General features: G+C 39.8%; 1 long non-coding RNA gene across 1 annotated transcript in view; it reads left to right on the forward strand.

Moving 5' to 3' along the window:
* The first annotated feature begins 20,266 nt into the window (after nucleotides 1–20,266).
* The window catches only part of LOC139637644 (uncharacterized), a 38,098-nt gene continuing 36,149 nt past the window's right edge, over nucleotides 20,267–22,215 (forward strand). The window contains exon 1 of the long non-coding RNA XR_011694649.1: nucleotides 20,267–20,495. This is a non-coding gene — a long non-coding RNA (uncharacterized lncRNA). The remainder of the gene's footprint in view (nucleotides 20,496–22,215) is intronic.

Below are 22,215 nucleotides of genomic sequence, written 5' to 3' on the forward strand. Positions count from 1 at the left end.
ATCTCAGTCTGGACTAGTTTAAGTTCATTTAGACAAGATTACCCCAGGTTGTCAGTGGGTCTTACTTCACTTTATTGCCATCAAAGGGAAGGAGGAAACGGGAAGATGTCATCATAGAGACAGAGTTTTGGCAAAGTGTGTGTGTGTGTGTGTGTGTGTGTGTGTGTGTTTATGAATGAGACACACACACACACAAACACAAAGCAGGAGCAGAGCATTTATGTTGATAATTATGAAGCTCTCAGTTGTTCCTCCCTGGTTTACAAACTGCCACTGCTCTTCATCCTCTCCTCTCCTTTCCTCACTCCTCCTCTCCTCTCTTCTCCTCTTCTCTCCTCTCCTCTCCTCTCCTCTCCTCTCCTTTCCTCACTCCTCCTCTCCTCTCTTCTCCTCTCCTGTCCTGTCCTGTCCTCTCCTCTCTTTTCCTCCCCTCTCTCCTCTCCTCTCCCCTGTCCTCCCCTGTCCTCTTCTCTTCTCTCCTCTCTTCTCCTCTGCTCTCCTGTCCTCTCCTCTCCTATCTCCTCTCACCTCCTCTCCCCTGTCCTCTCCTCTCCTCTCCTCTCCTCTCCTTTCCTCCCCTATCTCCTCTCTCCTCTCCTCTCCTCTCCTCTCCTCTCCTCTCCTCTCCTCTCCTCCCCTATCTCCTCTCTCCTCTCCTCTCCTCTCCTCTCCTCTCCTCTCCTCTCCTCTCCTCTCCTCTCCTCTCCTCTCTCCTCCTCTCCTGTTATGTAAATCCTCCTGTCTTGTGGAGGCGTCTTATATAAGCACCAAGACTTAATTCCTCTGTATTGAGACCACAGCCTCACCGACAAACCCCTTTCCTTTTCTTTCCTTTCCTTTCTTTTCTTTTCCTTTCCTTTCCTTTCCTTGCTCAATCCCCATGTCCTCTGCTTCTTTCCCCTGTTTTCACTGATTTCCCCCTCTCACTTCCTCTTCTCCCCCTTTTCCTCTCTTCCACCTTGTATCTTATCTTTTCTTTCTCCTTTTCTTCCTTGACTTCTCGCCTGTCCTTACCCCCACTCTTTTCCTGTTTTCTTTCATTGTTTGCTTCCTTCCTTTCATTTCCTCCTCTTATCCTCTCATCTTCTTCCCTCTTTTTTCTTTTCTTTTTCTTTTTTCTCCACTCTCTCTTATGTATTCTCATCCACTCATTTTTTCTCTTCCTCCTACTTCCTTCCTCATCTCCTTTTCTTGTCTCACCCTCACCCCTCCTTTCTTCTCATTTCCTTTCCTTTCTTTACATTTTCTTTGTTTCATTTCCTTTATATCTTCCTCTACCTTCTTCATCTTTTTCTCATCCTTCATCCATCTTCCCTCTCTCTTCACCTCAGATTTCCTATCCTCTATGCTCCTCTTGTTCTTTTCTTTTCTCCCCTCTCTTGTCCTACTTTCTCTTCTTTCCTCTCCTTTTTTCTCTCTATTTTTATATGGTATAACATGTTGTGACCATATTTGTTAATTATATATATATAATTTATATAAGCAAGTTTATTAAAACAACATACATATAGAAATTATCTGTTTATACATTTTTCTTATCAATTTCTTATTCATTTTATACTTTATATTTACATATATAATATCAACATATATTGACAGGATTTGGCACGTAAATTTAAGTAACACGTGTCTACAACATACATAGACATACAAATTCGACATTCTCATTTTCATCAACCTCAGCTGGACTTTAGCATTTCAAAATAAAAATCTAAAGTAGTAAACATTACTGATAAACAACAGCATTAACATTGTTAACATTGTCACTGTGATGTTAGCATTTAGCTCAAAGCAACACTGTGCCTCCATGCAGCCTCACAGAGCTTCCAGCACGGCTGCAGACTCTCAGTCTGGTTTCTCTGTGTCAGTGGACTGAGAGGTGAACATCAACATCAGTGCTTGGATGTTCAGGGTTTTCACTCCTTGTTATTAATACTAATAGACACTAAAAGTTGTGTAACTTTATCAAACTGTAGCAAAGGCAGCAGGAATCAGGAGTAATATCCACAGGCCAACAGCACTCAGGTGACTTTTTAAATCCAATTTAAGGTTGTTATGCTTTCACTGATGTGACTGACAGTTAGTTTGGGATCACATAAAAGCTGAGTAGGTGGGAGATGGTGAAAGCTTTTGTCAGTGTTGGCATACAACTGTTTCCTGGAGGCACAACACACCAGTGGAAAATGTTAGTTCTTTGATTCTGGGCCAACTCTGGCTGCCACACAGCCAGAGCAAAGGTGAATCATTCTTGCAGTAGACTGTGACACATTGAAGTGCTGCCACTGTGTGGGTCCAATCAGAGGCCAGGGAGTAACGACCTGCTGTGTGGGTGTTTAGGCAGGAAGGGTTGTTGTTCTTACTAAATACACAAAGCATCAGTCATCAACCTTTACACTTGTACAACACATGTCTGAATGTCTTCTGTGGATTCTGCAACAGCAGCAGAGCCGTGACTGACACAACCCACACAGATGTTGTGGACACCTGCATGTAGAAAGAACATAATTGAAATTCTATGTTAACTCTCTGTTGTAACCAACCTGTATGTTTATAGTGTAACTCCTCCACAACACAAACTGAGCTACGCTTGAACTGAGACACAGCTGCTGCTGTAGAAATCAGCTGATGGATGGAGTCTGATTAACTTATACCTAATAATATTATTTTCTGACTTTCTATTTGCTTGTTAGTTATTAATTCACAATCAAAAAAATTTAGATTGTAGTGAAACGCATGTTTTCATTTACTTTTATGTCTACTTTTATATCTCTTTTATGTCTGACCTTGGGTCCGTGTGTCTCAACAGTGTTTGAGTGTGTGTGTGTGTGTGTGTGTGTGTGTGTGTGTGCGTGCTTTAGATGGTTGGGGGGTGTTGAATGATGTAGAAAGCAAATGCGCTCTGGGAACAAAAACACACCACAATAAACCCTGGGGACCACGGAGAGAGGAAGTGTGAGGCAGGGGAATACAGTGTGTTGGATAGTTGAAAGATTTCCCTGTGGTAGGACTGACACACACACACACACACACACACACACACACACACACACACACACACACACAGAGGAGTTGGTCTGTGCTTGGTCTTCTTCTCAAAGACATTTGATGACTCCTGAAACCTCATGCAGACTGGTGGGCTTCCAGAACTTCAACCACGATTTGGCTGTCGCAGACCAATCAAAAATGGAAGTCCCTAAATCTCATTGTGGGCCCCCTCCACTGGTTTTCAAACACAGAATGAATCAGACAGGCTTTTTGGCCCCCACTTCATGCACCATGGCTGAATCAGATGGATATGCAAGTATCCGCTTGCCACTTAGTTTAATACCTGTTTCATCATCAGACCATTCAAAGTATTTAAGATAACTGAAGTTTTTGCTCCAATCTCCACTGGTTCATTATAAAACAATGACCTTTTCACTGTGTTTGGTACAGTCTGTCAATCACACAGTAGCCCCGCCCTAATGCATACCCTTTTTTATGGTCTATTTTCCTCTAAACGGACCGTGATTTAAAAAATGAACACCATGTTGTATTGAAGAAGACTTGAAACTGGAGACTGAGATGTAAACTCATCAGAAAAAACTTTTACTGAGGTTAATAAATCAAGTGAAAATTAGAGACATTTTCTCATAGACTTCAATACAATCAGACGTCTTTTTACAATCATTGGAGTCGCCCCCTGATGGTCATTAGATAGAATGCAGGTTTAACCAGACCCAGAGTGTACGTCCATTTTACAGTCTATGGTGTGTGTCTGGCAGTGCAAAAGGAGTCAATCACCTTTTTTAGCAGGTTTACCCCTTTCTAAAAACAACCTGCTTATAATTTCTGATTTTGGTGTAAAAACAGTATATGTTTCGCTGTTGGTCAGATAAACTGCTCCACCTGAGGAGGACTGTCTTTTATTCTCATGTCACTAGGAAAACAAAGATATACTGTGATCAGATTGTGGAGAAGTTAATATGTGTCTAAGCATAAATAAAAGTGTCTTAAATCTTATCTGCCTACTGTGGCTTCAGAAAGGCCCCTTCACTTTTTACTCACTATGTGTTGGAGATTTTATTCTGAATGGGTGGGTGGGTGGATGGGTGGGTGGATTGCCCATTTCAGAGCTCACCATATTGTTCATGTAACACACACACATAGACAGAGACAGAAAGAGACATATTTCACTGATCAGCGTTTTTCTGCCCCATATTCCGCCGGAACTGCTCCCAGGCTTTACACACACACACACACACACACACACACACATACACACATATACACACACACACACAGACTGAAGCCTGTAGGAGATTTAGCTGTGACTCCAGATGACTTCAGCAGATTAAGATTTAGGAAATTGGAGACAGGTGGTGTGTGTGTGTGTGTGTTTGTGTGTGTGTTCAATGGGATTGGTTCCAGCTTGGTTAAATAAATGGATGAAGGGATGAAAAAATGGAAGGATGAAGGAGGCTGCAGGTCTGAGATTCCCACGTTCAGTCTGAAAGAATCTCATTGGTTGAGTTAAACATCAGTGGGCGGAGCCAGTGTTCTGAAATATAATTATCTAATAAAATATCTCAAAATTAAATGCATCAGAATTCTCAATGTCCCAAACAAATATACAAGAAATTTGTCAGTAAGTGTCTGGTCAGTAAAAAACTCTGAGAATCGGACCAAACAACTTTTATTCTTGATATTAGTGAGTCTCCATACAAGAATATCTTAAAGAAATGAACACACAAACTTACACACTAAAAATAGCATCTGCAAATGAAATTGATGTGATCTATCAGTCAGAATTTTGATGCCAGTCCTGTAAAGCATATTTTAAAGTTCCTATATTTTCCTAATACAGGCTGTGTGCATTTCTCTGTGGGTTGAGGCTTTGATACTTTGACAGTATTAATATAGAACCTAGACCTGCTTTATAATCAAAAACACATGGACATTTAGCCTGGATGGAGCTTTAAATTAACAAATTAATTAGGACTGCAGCTTCCAATTATTTTTAATATTTATATTTATTTTTATCATTCATTTATCTGCTGGCTGTTTTTCAATAGAGATAAAGATTCTTGGATCAATTAAACTGTTGACTGCACCCAAATTTTGGTGCCATTTCCAAATTCCAAAGTTATTTATTATGTTTTTAATATCACCCTTTGCTGAATATTTTTCTACCAAAACTTTCATTTTTGTGTTTTGTTTAGTTCAACAAGACATCTGGCAAAATGAAATAATTAAGGAAATGATGATTTAAATCCGGAAACGTCTAATCAAAGATAAATAAACAAGACTCAGACCATATACTTGTGTAAGCTATATTTGTGGTAAAATCCTGAATCGTGGCTCCACCCACTGGAGTTCAAATCAGCCAATAAGAACAACTCTACCTGAAACTAATGCTTTTATAAAAATAAAAGTCCAGCCTGTGATTGAGCGAAGCAGAGAGAACAGGAGAGGGAGAGAAAAGGTAAACTGAGCGGAGGAGTGGATGCTGCTGTTATCTGACTAACTGGACGGATGGATGTGTGTGTGTGTGTGTGTGTGTGTGCGCTCTCCTGGGTGTGTTGTGTTGGCTAGTAAAGAGCTTAGTGAGCATGAAGCAGCTGGACAGACCTGATAACTGGTTCAGAACCTGGCAAACACACACACACACACACACACCCACAAATACACAGGTTTAGAGTATGTACTCTATATGTTAAAACACAAATACCCTCGCCAGTAAGCAGAAAGGGGGGCCTGCATGGCTGTATGTCGTTTGTGTATGTGTCCGTGTGTGTGTGTGTGTGTGTGTGTGTGTGTCCTCGTGACAGTGTTTTTACCTCACATTTCTAATTTAATGAAAATTTCCTCCGATTATTTATCAGTGATATTTTATTTTCCTTGTTGCTAAGATCTGTGGACATAACGTTATACTGAAAATCACATCAGAGGGATTTTATATTTTTAATTAGTGGGGCCTTTTTCAATACAGAGCTTTTGTCTATAGTGACATACAATAAGTGCATTCAAACCACATAGAAACAAGATCTCGATGTCACATTTCTCCTTTAACTATGTCACTAAAAGCCTGTTCAGTGCTACAGTACAAGTGCCAACGTTAGCATTGATGACTGTTTACTTATCAGTTTTGAAGAAATGTTGCGAGCTTAGCATCAAGCTAATTTGAAAGGTTACATCTTCTAGTTTCTGAAACTCTTTATTTAGCATGGACTAAATCACAACCTAAACTACATCAGGTCACACACAGCTCAAAAAAATATTTTTTTACCTTTGCCAAAAAAGTCATATCAGATGTGCTTTCACTGCGTGATCTGAAACAGTGATAAAAATACTGAAGCATTTTGATGCGTAATAACCTAACGAGGTGCAGCATGTCAATATTGACGAACGTTTCAGCAGCTTCACATTTGCGAGTGTTACAACACAACTTAGTAAAAACTTTGTACATTTGTAAACAGCTCGCCAATGTGTCGTCCTTCCCCTGTCACTGTTGTAACAAGATTTTAATTTGCTGGTGGCCCCTCCACTTCCGCTGTGTAGCCAAGATGGCAACTGTTGAGGGTGAGAGGTGTCCATTGTTTTACACTCAATTTTTTGATCGTTTTGAGTGAACCATTCAGGTACTAATGAGGTTACTAACAGTGTACTGCATGCTGCCATATTTGTCAATGTGAACACATTTATGCAGTAAAGATAGCAATTGTGTGAAATATGAAGCGATTGGTTATATTAAGCTCATTAGGAAATTAAGAAATGTTTTCACTTAACTTAATTTAGAAATGACTGGGGGATGATAAAAGTATTTAAATCAATAGTTATTAACCGAAAGCGACATTAAAAATTTTGTGTCTTAACTGCAGCAAAGGCAGCAGGAATCAGGAGTAATATCCACAGGCTGAAAGGACTCAAATTACTTTTTAACACTATTTAAAGTTGTGATACTTTCACTGATAATACTGACTGTTAGTTTGGTATCAAATAAAAGGCAAGTAGGTTGGAGAAGGTGAAAGCTTCTGTCAGTGTCAGACTGAGAGTGCAGCATATGGCTTTTTGTGAAAGCAGCACATTCTGGGGTAAAATCGATTTGTATCGAACTTGCAAAAATACCAGTCGAGAAGATTAGTGAGTTCATTCTGGGCTGAAATTCACCATCCATACAAACCATTAAAGTTGATCCTTATTTAAAAAGACTTATCCTCATGTTTAAGGCGTTCTATACTGCAGTGTGGACACTAGACTAATGTAAAACAGAAGATATATTAAACTGCTGTGCGAATATAGTGACACAAGCTCTGAGCAGACAAAATCACACACATGAACCTCACTCCCAGTGTCAAACATGACTGAAGAGTTGAAGGCGAGGAGAAGAGCTACAGAGCTACATGCTAACAACAGAATCCACATTTAAAACCTCAGAAAACAAACACAAGCACTTAACCCATCTTTATACCTTCAAGCAGATGAAGTTTTTCTGTCTCATTTTTTCTGTCTTTCCTCTGAAGGTATTTTGCCAAAAGCAACAGAGTGAATTAACAGGCGACCTTAATCCAGACAGACATGAGCCGGTGGATCCTGTCGTCCACAGGTTAGCTGAAGGCTAATCAGTGAATTCATACTGACTACTGACTGGAGGAGGGAGAGAGAGCGAGAGAGAGATGTTGCTTATCTGACTCCTGAGGAAGAGAGAGAAACTAACTTATTTTAGCCATTTTATTTTTAACAGATAGATAAATAGACCAAGTCTTATGAATCTGTATCTGCACAGCTATGGTTAGGATTTGGTCAAGTGGCTCAGTCTTCATAGCTCCCAGAGATGCTTACGGTGCTTGGACCCAACCAAATCCTTTACAAGGCATTTTTAGTGTAAAACCAGAGAGTGCTGCCTGAATACTCACAAAGCTTTTGTATTTACCTGCCTGTTAGCTTGTTGTCTTATCCAATTGAATTGGAAAAATAAATAAAAGAAAAGAAATGGAAAATTAAATAAATGAAAGGTCCCATATTTTACTTTATTTGAAGCGTTGGTCCCATAAGAAAACATATTTGTGGTTTTAAGAACCAAAAACCATCACAGTGTAGTCTTACATCTCCTCTCTCAGGCTTTTCTCTGGTGCTCTAATAACAACAGGTCAGAGAGCCAATCAGAAGAGAGGATCTGAGCCTCTCCTCTGATTTGCTGACCGTTTTCTGAGTGATCGAATAAAAGGTCAGTTCCTGTCAAGTCAGAATTTCTAGATTGAATCCACATGACAGGTCAACATGATCTAGACTATTTTCTTGTCTGAATTTGAGGGACAAAACCAATATATTGATTGGAGGTTCCCCAGAATCCATAACATGCAAATCACTCATTGGATGGTGCATTTGTTTAGACTGATACAAGTGTATTTTTTCTGAAAATATAGTTTTTTGTGTTTTGATGGTAGTTTGCCTTATGATGATCAATGACTGGAGGTCAGAGGTCATCGTGCTTCTTAATTCACAGCTGCATGGCTGCAGGCAGCGAGGAAAGGAGGGGAGGATGAGGAGAATGATGATGTGGAGGTTCATAAAACTGAAAGTGATGGATGGAATAACTGCAAAACACATATGACCTCAGGGGAAGGAAGAACAGATGAAATAAGATCAGAGGGTGAATGAAAGGAAGAGAAAGATCGAAAGAGACAGAAGATGGAGAGAAAAAACAAAAAGAAAAGAAGTGAAGAAAATAGAAGAGAGGGAGAAAAAGAGAAGATTCAGAGAGTAGACAAATGCAGAACTGGAGTCCAACTATACTCGCTTCATTAATCCAGATGATCTAAACACACAACCGGAGGCCATAGAGACGGATAGAGCAGTGTGTGTGTGTGTGTGGTTGCATATTTATGTGATTTATTTTGTTCTGAGATTTTTTTTTGCAGCTGTCTGCTTGTACCAACTTAATTTTCCTCACATAGATTTCATATTGATAGTGCAGCAGGTGAAATATTGATATATATATATATATAAGCTGACTGAGTCCTCACTGAGAGGCCACACACTGTCTGATAAAATCTAATTCTGGGTCTATTCAGACCAGAGATCCTCTTAACAGCTGGGTGGGTATCGCCAAGCTCAGGACTCAGATTTGTTCGCTCCAAATGAACGATCATGTTGCTGTGAAACTGCTGGATGACTAGATCTAGAACATACTAGAACATCTGGAACACAAAAAGACTGATTTAAAGCAGAGTTAAGATGTTAAACCTTGTTTTCAGGGGCTTTGACCCATCGCTTACCAGAGCTGCTTGTTTTAGCATCATTTAAATGAGAACTCTTCAGCAGCAGTGTAAAGTTTTTCCTATGGAGACTTTTAGACAACCATACAAAGTGTAGTTTATATGGGGGGGGTGTCAAATTCAGCTGAGGACCCTAAAAAGTTGGTTTTCATCTGTGTTGTTTAATAAAACAGAAACTCAGGACCTCCAACCATGTGACCTAGTTTGTGTCTTCACACTTTGTCTTTCCTCCTTCCAGCAATACTTAGCGATACGCCTCTCTGTTTGTAAACTGCCACAAACTCAAACAGGGATTTAGCAGGAGACAGTTTTCAGGGTGTCAGCTCCTTCCTGTCCCCTGAAGATCCACTTTTTCATTTTTTAAGACATCTTTGAAAGAGGACGAATCAGAAGCTGGTCAGGCCTCACAGCAGACCGTTGGAGCCAGGCGGACAGATTGGACACATTGGAGACAAATGAGCAGAGAATCGTGGGTAATTTGGCGTGATGATGTGATCTGAAGCAATGTCCGAGACCATTTTTATTTTCCTACTGAATCTCTGTCTCTATTCCTTCCCCCCGCCTTTAATCAGAAGACAGTTTTCTTAGGATGGATGGATTAATTAATAAAAATAGAAGGGTGGGGTTGGGTATGTTGGGACAGAGGGAAGGGATGGACTGAATAAATGAACTGACATCTGATGGAGGATTGAATGGAAGAATGAGTAAGGGAGGGACAGAATGATGAATTAATAAATAGACCGATCGATAAAAAGCTGAATGAATGGGAGAAAAATGAGAGTGATGGGTAAATGGATGGATGTTAGGTTGGATGAATGGATGAAAAGCTGGAGTGATGACTGGTTGGGTGGACAAAGAAAAAGACGAGGGCTGAATTAATTTCTTAGTGGATGGATGTATGGATAGTTGGATGATGGATGAATGGATGGATGAATGACTTGCTGACTGGCTGGATTGATGGTAGATGGATAGATAAATGGCTGGTTAACATAATGGATGGATGAAAGGCTTTGTGGGGAGACGTATGGGTTGATGAATGAATGGATGGAGGAATAGCTTTGTGGATGGATGGAACATTGGGTGGGTGGCTGATGGATGGATGAAAAACTTGATAGGTGGGTGAAAGGCAGGCTTTCTGGATGGATGGATGGATGGATGGGTGAATTATTGACGCCTATCTGTGTTAATGGATGTCAAGACTGACAAACAAACAGCTGGAAAAATGGATGGATGGAAGATGGATGACAGACTTCTTGGCTGGCTCAATGGTTGAATAAACAACTGGATGGATGAATGAACTGTGTTACTCACGCTGAGGCATAGCCTCCTGGTGTAGAGAGAAACACAAATCCTGGTGGGGTTTCCATAAATACTTCACCCCGAGTAACAACAAAAACTCTCCCTGACAAACTAAAACACAAACTCTGTCCAGACTCGAGTAGAAATGTGGGGAAATGTTCAGGATATAAGTGAAGTGGGCAAGCTGTCACAAGCATGTGTGTGTGAGAGTGTGTTTATTCAAAAAGAAAATGCAGAGAGTGAATTTTATGATAATTCATTCTGCCTTCGGGCTGATCTTAATCTGTCTTAGATATTAGTTTTTAACTGAGGCAAAATAAATAAACTCTGTTGATTAAAAACCTCACTCTACATTTATTCATGATTCCTCTGAATTAATTTGTGTGAGTGTGGTCAGTTTTGTTTCGACACTTTTGAGCTGATGTCATGTATTTGTGTATTTTCTTCTGCTGTAACACTGATCTCCTTTAGACTTAACATTTAAATTTACAAGTGTTGTTCATAAATAATCTTATTATTATTATCTCATCTTAAATTTAATCATTAACCATCAATAAGAATTTTGACCGATCAGTTAAACAATTAAAATGTCCTGGCACATCAGTACCAAGCAACCTCCTGTTCTTTATTCTGTTATTTTGAAACAACAAGCCATTTTCTTTCTTTGTCACATTCATGATGCAAATGATTATAAAAATATCCTCAGTATGGCACACATTCAGGACAGCGTCAGTCGTCCTCGTCCTTCTGTCCATGAAAACAACTCATCAGACCAAAATGACCTTCATCACTTAGTGCTGTGGTCTTTGTGTTCTTCACACCAGGTCGTGGAAGTGGTTTCTGAACAGCACCCGTGCAGTCAAAGAAAGGTTTGTACTATTCCCGATAGACTGCTTCTATTGTGCAGATTGAGGCAGGGAAATGTTGGTTTAGTTGTGGTTGTTTTCCATGCCAAAGCTTTGTGATGACTCATCATTCATGCTGTCATGGCTGATTCTGTTTGCCAGTACAGCTCGTTGGTGTTTTTGTTTTCCAGGCATTAACACATTAAACTGACAAGCCAGCAGCATTACTTTAACACTAAGCTTTTCACACTGGCTGTTCGTAATTACTGAAATATACATGTGGTGCTGAAGGCTCTTGTGGTTGAAAATACAGACTGCACAGGTGCATGAAAACATAAGTTTCTTATTTCTTTGTCCTCGGTTTTACACTGATTTTCACATTTTTTGCATATGCGACAAACCCACAACTGCTCTGTTGCAAAATCTGCTTTCTAATCGACTTTCTCAGCTTTGTCAGCTCTTACACAGAGAATAGGAATGATAAACAGGAAGTGTGGTTCTCTACATTACCATCTACACCCACATTTTTTAGTCTACATGTGGTGGGACTGCACCAGTTCAACATCAGTTTGCTTATTTTACATAAGATTTTGATGCATGTCCCATATTGTAATATATATTGATATATAGTGATACCAGCTGACATTTTGGTATATACTGAAACATTTCTACAACTACTGGATGAACTGCCGTTCATAGTTCCCAGAGGACGAATCCTACTGACCCACTGATCAGGTCAAAATTTAGTCCACTGCATTTATATCAGCCTCATATGTACTTTGTGTTTAGTGCTTATTAGCACTAAAATGCTCAACATGCTCAACATTATACTTGCCGAGCATTAGCATGTTATCATCGTAATTGAGTGTATGTTAGCATATTGCCATTAGCTTTTCAAAGTATGTACAGCCTCAGAGCAGCTAGCATGGCTCTAGACTCTTGGTCTTAGGAACTTAAGTTTATTTTGTTGAGAATGTCGACAAAGTTCAGTTGGTACAATTTCAATTAATTAATTCCAATTATTTACTAGCGTTAAGTCTTTTATTTGGCTGAACATGCAAAAATATGAAATTTGTCATCACATTCAGCATATATGTAATGATGGTGAAGTGAAGCTTTACAAACCAGTGGTCAAAAATGGGTTAATTACTGGAAGCTTTTCAGCTCAGAGCTCGTTGGGGACCTCTGCTGGGCAAAGGGAAAGAGCTGCGATGCAAAATGTTTCACAACCGGACAACACATGAAAAATTAAAGAATTGATAGATGAAAACATGACGGAATTAATGACTAAATGAATCTATACATAAATACTTTTGGATTTGGACATTTTCACTGTAAAGAAGTCACGTGGATGTATGTGAAACAAAGCTTCGGTCGTTACTGGTCACGTGATTTTAATAAAATGAATCGACCCTCTATACAAAGCTTCAGTGAAGATAGATTCTTTTTTTTGACACACGGCTCAGAGCTTTGGTGTCGCATTATCAACATCACTACATGTATGGATTAAAAAGTTTCTAATAATAAATGAATAAAGGAAAAAATATTTACATGGGTTCAAATGGAGCGGCTGGTTTTTCAAACATATCATCTGGAAATCAACAACTGCTTATAAACTCAATCTACTAAACTGTAACTCAAATAACTGCCTCAGAGCTTTGTCTTTAATAAGTTACGCTGATCTCTCCAGGAACCTGTTAAGAAATCACAGACGTCTAAAATAAGCTTAGGAACAGCAGGGACACTAAGTGCTAGATATCTGAAGCTTTCGTTTGTTCGCGTCAGGGTGACGAGGCTCTCAGAAGTCCAGCAGTTACCTCCCCTCGCCATGTGGGGCCGCCACTGTGTAAACATGTCTCACAGCTGATGTAATACAACTTTCCCGCGTCGCATCCGTTTGATATTGATTCTGTTACTTCAAAGGCAAAAAGTCCTTTTTACAAGTGAGAGAGAGAACCACCTGCAGGGCTGTCTCCCCCTGAAAAGAGTGTGTGTGTTCATAAATGTGTCTGAAAGAAAGTGTGTACAAGTGTGCGTGAGAGAATAAGTGTGTGTGTGTCTTGTAGAAACTCTCACTCCTCATCTCTGACATTTCCAGGTCACTCCGTTATAAAATGGCTTCTCTGCCTCCCGCCCCCTCTCTTCCTCTTCCTCTCTGTCCTCCCCCTCTGCTTTTCTGATTTTACCTCTCACCAAACAAGATTAAGAGGCAGAAGAAGGGGAAGAGAGTTTTCTGCAGACTGCATCAGTGTCATCAGAGGAAGTCTGGTGTCTCATCTTCAACTCAGAGTTTCCTCTCATCTCACTTGTATTCTGAATTAACTCTGGGTGCATTTACATGGACTTGAATGTCCCTGTTATGATCAGGTTTTTGAAGTATTTTTGTGTTCATCATAACATTATATCATATCCCGATTTCAGAAACCTTAGAAACAAGTCCTTATCGAGATAGATTCCTAATCCTAACCCTATCCTGGTTTCTCACCTCTGCTGACTAACCCTAACCCTGCACTGGTGTGACTTCAGAAACAATGGCGGCAACAAAAGTGCCTCACACAGTCTACATGACATCAGCCTCCAAACACATACAGTGGAGGCGTCAGATCATAGTGGAAAACTAAATAAATTTAACTCCATCTCTGAACCTCAAAACCAAAGAAGTGGATCTAATCCAGCAACTTTCAAATTTGACAAAATTTTGGGCGAAGAAGACGATTACGATGACATTGGCTTCCCTCGTGCAACAGATGCTGAGCCTTAATAGGGTGATGCATCAAATCCAGGTAAGTTGCTTAGCTAATGTTAACACGTAAATACAGATACAAAACATTTACCTGATCATTACATATTCTTGTCAACAGATAATGGATGATGACACATTTGAAGAAGAATTAACCTCAGGGAGAGGCAATACCTCTGCAGCTGCTGAAGACACCACTGCATCCACCTCTATATCCACCAATATTGAGAACCTATACATCCTTCTGCTGAGGGACCCCCCCAAACCACAACACAAGGTACGTGATAGCCCAGGCGATAATCTATACTTTACCCCAGTGGTTCCCAACCTGTGAGCTGGGGCCCACTGGTGAGCTGCAAAGTTATTGCAAGAGGGCCGACAAATAATTTACAAAACGGAACAATTTTAATGAAAAGATTAAATTATTTAAAAAAAATAAAAATATAAATACTCTTTAAATGTTTTAAAATGAAATGATTGTTAAAAAAGAAATTAAGGCCTACCACTGTGATAAGCCAATTAACTTTTGTGTTGTTGCCGGCCAGACCGCTTTGCCACGGTCAGTCTGAATACATCCATGTCAAAAACTGGAGTATCAAAATAGATAGCAACAGGAGGAGTTAAAACAAAAGAGTGTCAAGTTGTTGTTTCCAGACAGGACAAGGCACAGTGGGCTTCATTACACCTCTAGCTGCCAACAGGATTTCCTGGAAAGGTTCCTGCACACCCGAAACGAATGGCTGCAAGAGGGCTACGAGTGAAAGCGTGGGTTTCTCACACTGAAGTGATGTAACACAGCAGCCGTGGCATGGAAGCAGTAGTGAGACAGCTGCTCACATCCCACCTTCTATACAGCACAGGTTCACTCATGCCAGTTCGAATAACATCCATTACGAAGCCCCTCCACCTTATTATGCTGCATCTGCAACCTTCGAATGTGGAGAGCAGGAACAGTGGAGGATGAGTCTGAAACCTCATCATATAGGCTTACATCTCATCATATGTTTTACATGTAAAATGTTCATTTTACTCAGAACTCTTCTAGTAAAATACATTAACTGAGTAAAAAAGTACAATATTTGCCTCTTAACTTAAACTTACCAAAGAAATACAGAACATGTAAACAGTAAGACACCAGTAAGACCTCCTCCTTGACAGCTCAAGGACACACACCTTAACGGAGAGGAAGGTTTGCTGCCATGTTATTTGTGAGTGCTTCTCTGGCCGCTCTGCATTGACAGTATCAATGTGATGATCTCCGGGCTGAGGAAAGTACTGCCTCTTGCATCTGTTGTGGATTTCCTTGGTTTTTCTCTTCTTCACAGAAGTCGTGTTGGTCATAGCAGGTTGCGATCAGATGAGGAAGTAAAGAGTGCAGTCCGAGAATTCTCCATCTTGATTTTAGTTTCATAAATGTAATTTCCACACAGGCATGGTCAGTGCTAAGTGAAAAGTCAGGGGTCTTGGAGACCATGTGTATCCTTTGGAATTGTGATCTTTTGTTGATGATTGTAACACACAGACAGAAGGTGAAGTCGATGTCCAGTTTCAATCAATCAGTCATACTTTATTTGTATAGCACTTTTCATGCAATTAAATGTAGCACAAAGTATAGCACATGTAGCACAGTATAGTCGAGATGTGCCGATCCCAGGAGAAAATGTGATTAAATTTCTGTTTCTCTGAGGCGATCATCATCATCATGCTGACACTCGAACATTTGACTGTGGTGTCACTCCGATGCATCTGGACCATACATGCTTTTGTGTTTACATACAAGACAGTGGGTGGAGGTGTGTGTTGCCCTTCAGGACCCGGTACTGTGCACGGTGTCTCACTGTTACAGTTAATTGAAACACTCCAATGGCATCCACAGCTCCACCATCACCGTCGTGACCTGCACTATCACACCCACTACTAAGCCTCACTTAAGAGAAATTTGCAGTTTATTATAACTTGGATTTTTTTTAACTTTGGAAACTCTGGTTCTATTGGTTGTAATAATATTACCAACTTAATATATAATATATGTGCGCAATGTTGTAGCTCTCTTTAGTCCCATTCAGAAGGGACTGAAATTACAGGGGGAGGTGGGGAATTAAATATTAACTGTGCTCCTTGGTAATTTAGCTCATCATTTCAGGCGGCATTTTAACCATGGGGAAATTACAGGATATGGTCTGTAATGACATGGACATTCATCAGGACAAAGCCAAAAGAGGGGGACAAAAGCCTCCCCAGGGGGGCGCCAGAGAGCTGAAGAGGAGGCAAAGATACTGATCCATTAGAAAACCTCTATTATCTCTCATCTAGAAATGATAGACAAAAGAGACTACAGAACTTTAAATGCCCCGTATTTTACACTTTTCCTTTTTTATTTGAATAATTAATGAATAATAATTAATTATTAATTAATTCATTGTTAATTTAATAAGGATATATTTGTTTCAATGTAGTTTTACATCTCCTCTCTAAGGCTTCTCTCTGGAGCTCTAGAAACAACAGGCCAGTCAGCCAATCAGAAGAGAGGCTCAGCACCTCTCTTCTGATTGGCTGACTGAGTGACCAAATTAAAATATATCAGGTTTCAGATTTCAACACTCACAGAAGCCAAATCCTTCAAGGTTGAATGGTGGGTCCAGGTGGGCGGGGCTTGGGCCGTGGCTGAGGGTGGTGACTGTTTTGTTGTGACATCACAAAGTTTCAGAAGTCCTGACGGCTGGTTTTAAGGCTCAGTGTCTGAATACAGGCTGTGTGCATTTCTCTGTGGACTGAGGCTTTGATACTTTCACAGTATTAATATAGAACCTAGAAAAAAACATATGTACATGTACCTTTATACTTTATGGGGCCTTTAATTTTTCCAATGTGATCCAGTGCTATCTGTCCAGGAAGTTGGGGAGGAGTGAAATGATAGCTGTAGTGCCTGGTTAGCTCGAGGTAGGCTAGTGCTAATGTGTATTCTAAAAAAAATTTAAATGCTAAAAATTTTTTCAGGGTAGACCTAGTATTTATAGTTAGTATATAGTATAGTATTGTAGTTCAATATTGTAAATAAAAATCTAATTAAAATTTTACCTCATTCTAACATGACTGTGTTCAGATGCTTATCAAAGAAAAACCTGTGAGTGAAAGAAGGAAATATAAAAGATGAGATCATGCATTTTGTATGTACTACTACTACTACTGTAGCAGTACTACCACACACACACACACACACACACACACACATTTCTATAGAGGGAGAATCAGAAAGAGTGTTTGTCAGGGAAACCTGCAGTTGGAGGAGGGGGAATGCACAATCTGTTGTGCTTAAAGCTGAGATGCTGAAATCAGCAAAAACATTTTGCTTCAGAAGAGTTCTGCTCCCATTTACAGCTGCTTTCACTGCACATTCCCTCTGTAACAGCTGAGAGGGACGAAGGGCAACTGTAACCGGTTCACTTCACCTGCTGAGACTAACACAAACACACACACACACACACACACACACACACACACAGGTGACAGGTAAACAAAACTGTCATAATGATGAGCCGAACCTTTTTAAGCAGTCAGCCAACTCCTGAAGCAGCAGAGTCAAACGCTCCGAGCTGGATTAATACTCCAGAGGGATGAGGGTGATGAAATATTTAGCCACGCTGCTTGTTAAAGACACTCACAGCATTTCAGCCCGAGCCAAATTACAGGAGATTTCTTTTTTTTTTTTTTAGTATTTCAGTCTACATCCCCACCTTCATCTTTAGTCATGACTTTTAAGCAGTAATCTAAAGAATTTATTTGTGGTTGTCGAGTCTGTGGATCGGTTTTATGTTTTCATATTTAATTACCCATGTATTTATAAAAAAATACCTCCCAGGTTTATTAAAGGGGAACTCTTCACATTGGATACATTTGAATCCCTTAATTTTTCACCTTACCCATTGATAATATTTATTTTTAATGGGATTTTGATGGAATAATGGATCAATTACTGGATAGTAATATATTGTGGTATTTTTAATGGATTATATCCATGGTTTATAGTTTTTTAAAGGTTAAAAAACACTAAAACTAACTAAACATCTTGAAAACCATCCCAGGATTTCTACCTAAATAGAAAAAGCAACAGTCCCATATTTTACACTTCTCCACTGTTTTATTTTAAGTGTTGATATCCATGACAAGATATAGTTGTGATTTCAAGAACCAAAAACCATCTCAGCGTAGTTTTACACCTCCTCTCTCAGGCTTCTCTCTGGAGCTCTAGACCACAGACCAGTCAGCCAATCAGAGGAGAGGCTCAGAGCCTCTCTTCTGATTGGCTAACTGTTTTCTGAGTAAATGGTAAACACTCAGATTTTCAAATCCTGCAAGGATTGATGGTGGGTCCAGGTGGGTGGGGCTTGGGAATGGCTGAGTGTGGTGAGTGTTTCATTGTGACATCACAAAGTTCCGGAAGTCCTGACGGCTTGTTTTAAGGCTCAGTTTCTGAATACAGGCTGTGTGCATTTCTCTGTGGACTGAGGCTTTGATACTTTCACAGTGTTAATATAGAACCAAGACCTGCTTTATAATCAGAGAAAGACACATACATCTACCTTCATAAATATTTAAGTTTATAATATTTTAACATTTTAATATTTGTTCAGTATTTGCAGGAACACGGAGAGGTTGGTGTTTTCAGACTCAGACTGGACTGAAATCCTTTAAAACACTTTCTTCTAAAGTGGTTCTTGGTGGTGATATTAATCAGTGTCTCATTAAACAGATATTAAAGCACAAAGAGAAGTTAAATGTTTTTATACCAGTGGGTAACATCATACACACTGTAATTCATATATGTTAAGTGTTAACATGAGAGCAAAATAGTTCCTTTCACTGTGATAATAATAGTATACAACAACATTTACTGTACAACATCTCTCACATGGATATAAACTTCAAACATATGACAAAAACAGCTGTAGACAAGAAAACAAAGAGAACAGAAGCTCTTCAGATGAAGGCCTCTGATCTGAATCTTGGAGATGTGAGGTTTGACATGTGAGCCGTTAACAGACTCTGCTGATTGGTCTGTAGGGCCCTGGATCAGTCGCTGTGGGCTTCAGATGTGGTCCGAGTGTGGGTGCAGACGCCAGTCGGCACCATCATTCTGCTGAAAATGAGGTTTGGTTCAAAAAAAAAATTGAAGAAGAAAGAAAGGAGTGTTTTTCTTTACTTCTTAGTCAAACATGGACAGTAATAGATAAATGAAGTGATGTTTCTGTGGATCATAAATCAAATCTTAATCATATACAGTACATGTATGTTATTTAACACTATAGACAGTATATACAAATGGAAGTAGACTCCGGGTCTGAAAAGTGAAGCCAATGTTGAAGAACCTTAAACCTGCATTCTATCTTATGACCATCAGGGGGCGACTCCACTGGTTGCAAAAAGAAGTCTGATTGTATTGAAGTCTATGGGGAAATGTCTCTAATTCTCACTTGATTTATTCCCTCAGTAAATGTTTTTCTAATGAGTTTATGGTCTCTAGTTTCAAGTCTTCTTCAATACAACATGATGTTATTTTTTTTAAATTATGGTCCATTTAGAGGAAAACAGATGATAAAGCAGGGTATGCATTAGGGTGGGGCTACTGTGTGATTGACAGACTGTACCACACATAGCGACCTGCCTGACAATCAGGACAGAGGACAGAGCAGGTCAGATCCACCCCTCACTCCTCCTCAGTTCCACCTTCTCCTCCAAATATGGTTTCTTCCGGTTTCAAAAAAAAAACAAGATGGCAACGGTGAAATTGCAAACTCGAGTCTTCAAAACAGCAGTTTCAAACTAGCAGGTTACCATTTGTTTAACGCACATCAACTCTGACCAGGGTGAATCGTTTTTGTATTTGTTGAGCCCTTTGCTGTTCCACTGTTTGCCCACAATATCAAAGACAAGAAGCACTTGGATTGTCTTAAATCCTGCTCACATGTGTAACCAGGGTATATTCATATAGTCATATTACTAATTATATTACTATATTACTAATATAGTCATATTACTATTATGTTACCGTCTCTTTCAATGAGGTTGATAAATTGTAGCGCTCTGCTCAGCGCGCAAAAAGTGCTCAGAGTGGCGCTCTTACTCTGAAAACACCCATCTTTGTTCTTCCCTCGGTGAGATGCGGCTGCGCTACAGGTGAGGAGCCACCTGAGGAGCCACCTGAGGAGCCACCTGAGGAGCCACCTGCTGGAGTCAGCCAGAGTTAGAGCTTGATCACAAGAAGTTGGAAGTTTATGTCTGATGCTGAGCACAAGCTGATGAAGGCGCTGTGACTTCGCCTGTTGATGCTTAAATCTGCGGACATTTCATATTCAGGTGAGTTCGCGTTTGTAAAACTCATTGTTTGCTACTTTGGCATGAAAACTACATTAGGAAATGACGCATGCGCATAAAAGCTCTGCTTCTATTGAACCTGTTGGGAAAATTTTGAAGGGGATAAAAGTTGTCATGAGTGTCTGATAATTAATTTGTATGTTTTATGACTTCTGTTCAGACTTTAGTCAGGTTGGTCTTCTGTTACACCTGGTGTTGAGATGTGCATTGAGGCTAGCAAGGACTTTCATGCTGCTAATCTTTATGTAAGCTAACTATGAAGCATGTTTGAGTACAGTAAACAGGTTTATTGAAGAAGTGCTGTATAATTCTTGATATTATGTTGAGTGAATACATTATATAAAGTAGTGTCAAACAAGTCGTTTCAGTGGAAAACTTTGGTTGAACTTAACCAAACTTTACCAGTAGATTTTTCAGTCACGTGTGTTTGACAAATGACCTGTTTAGTTCTGAAGTTTGGAGTTTTGTTTCTGAGGGCTGTTAATGACGTGGGCCACCTCCAGAGCAGGGGTATCAAGTGAATAATTAAACCAGTAAAAACATGTGCAGTAAGCAGTGCAGCTGGTGTGAACTCAAACAGGGATGCATTACATATAAGTTCAATCAACCCCCCTGATGCCCCCTCCTCCATCGCTGTGAAAGGGTTTTTATTATTACATCCGAATATTGGGCTCATAGGAGCAGTAGCAGCAGACTGACTGCTTTATTAGGACAGATGACTATTATTTCAGGCCATTAAACCTTTTAAGATGCGTTGAGCTTTGTTATGCACTCCCTGTGTCCACACGTCTGATCTGTGTGACCTCGGAGGAGCTGCAGCGGGGAGGGGGAGTTCATCGACGCTGAGACGGTGATTTTCTGAGATGTTTTGCGTGAAATTTGACATCAAGAGATAATTTCCCACTGATGGTTTTAAATCTGAAGGTTTCAGCCTTTCTACTGGCAGGAGCTGGGTCTGTGGGGTCACAGCTCTGATCAGTTAATCAGGTGATGCCTTTGTGTTGGTCATTGAATAGACAGAGAAAAGGAGGCATTTTTAACCTAACAGCAAATGCACTTGTTTGAATTAGACAATCAATTGATCCTGTTCATGCCCCACTACTGTCAACTGTCATCACTTTATGGTTTTATTTTTAGCTAAGCATGGAGAGATTGAGAGTAGCACCAGTAGAAATACTGACACTGCTGCACCATCCTACTGCAAACGTCTTATTTAGCAGCTTTATGTACCAGACAGCTTCATATTTTTGGTACATATTGTTTAGTTTCCACTTTATACTCATATCATGTTAGTGTGTCCTGCACTTTCTAGGTTAGAGTTAACCCTATTTTCCATTTACTTTCTGTGCCTGGCTGGATGCCTCATTTCTATTGGCTGCCCACTGTGCTCATTGTTGTTATTAACTACACTTTTCACACATTGGTCCCCAGCAGTACAACTCAGATGCGGTAGAAATGTTAACAACCAGTTGTAATGATATAAGTAGTAAATTTAAACCTGCTTTATTACAAAAACAACTTTTTTTCTATAGTGTGTTTTAGGTTAATATTTTATCATCAGGACGTCCCAGCAACTCCATGAATCTTTAAACACTACACTCATAATTCATATCCCTGATCAATAATCCATAACACTGTTATATGGATCAAAACTGGCTGTGTATTCACAGCAGAGCTGGGAAATCATGAGTGATCGGAGGGC

The sequence above is a fragment of the Trachinotus anak genome, unplaced genomic scaffold (genome assembly GCF_046630095.1).
Source record: "Trachinotus anak isolate AG129_WGS33_773 ecotype Australia unplaced genomic scaffold, CSIRO_AGI_Tana_v1 ptg000020l, whole genome shotgun sequence".
NCBI classification, from domain to species: domain Eukaryota; kingdom Metazoa; phylum Chordata; class Actinopteri; order Carangiformes; family Carangidae; genus Trachinotus; species Trachinotus anak.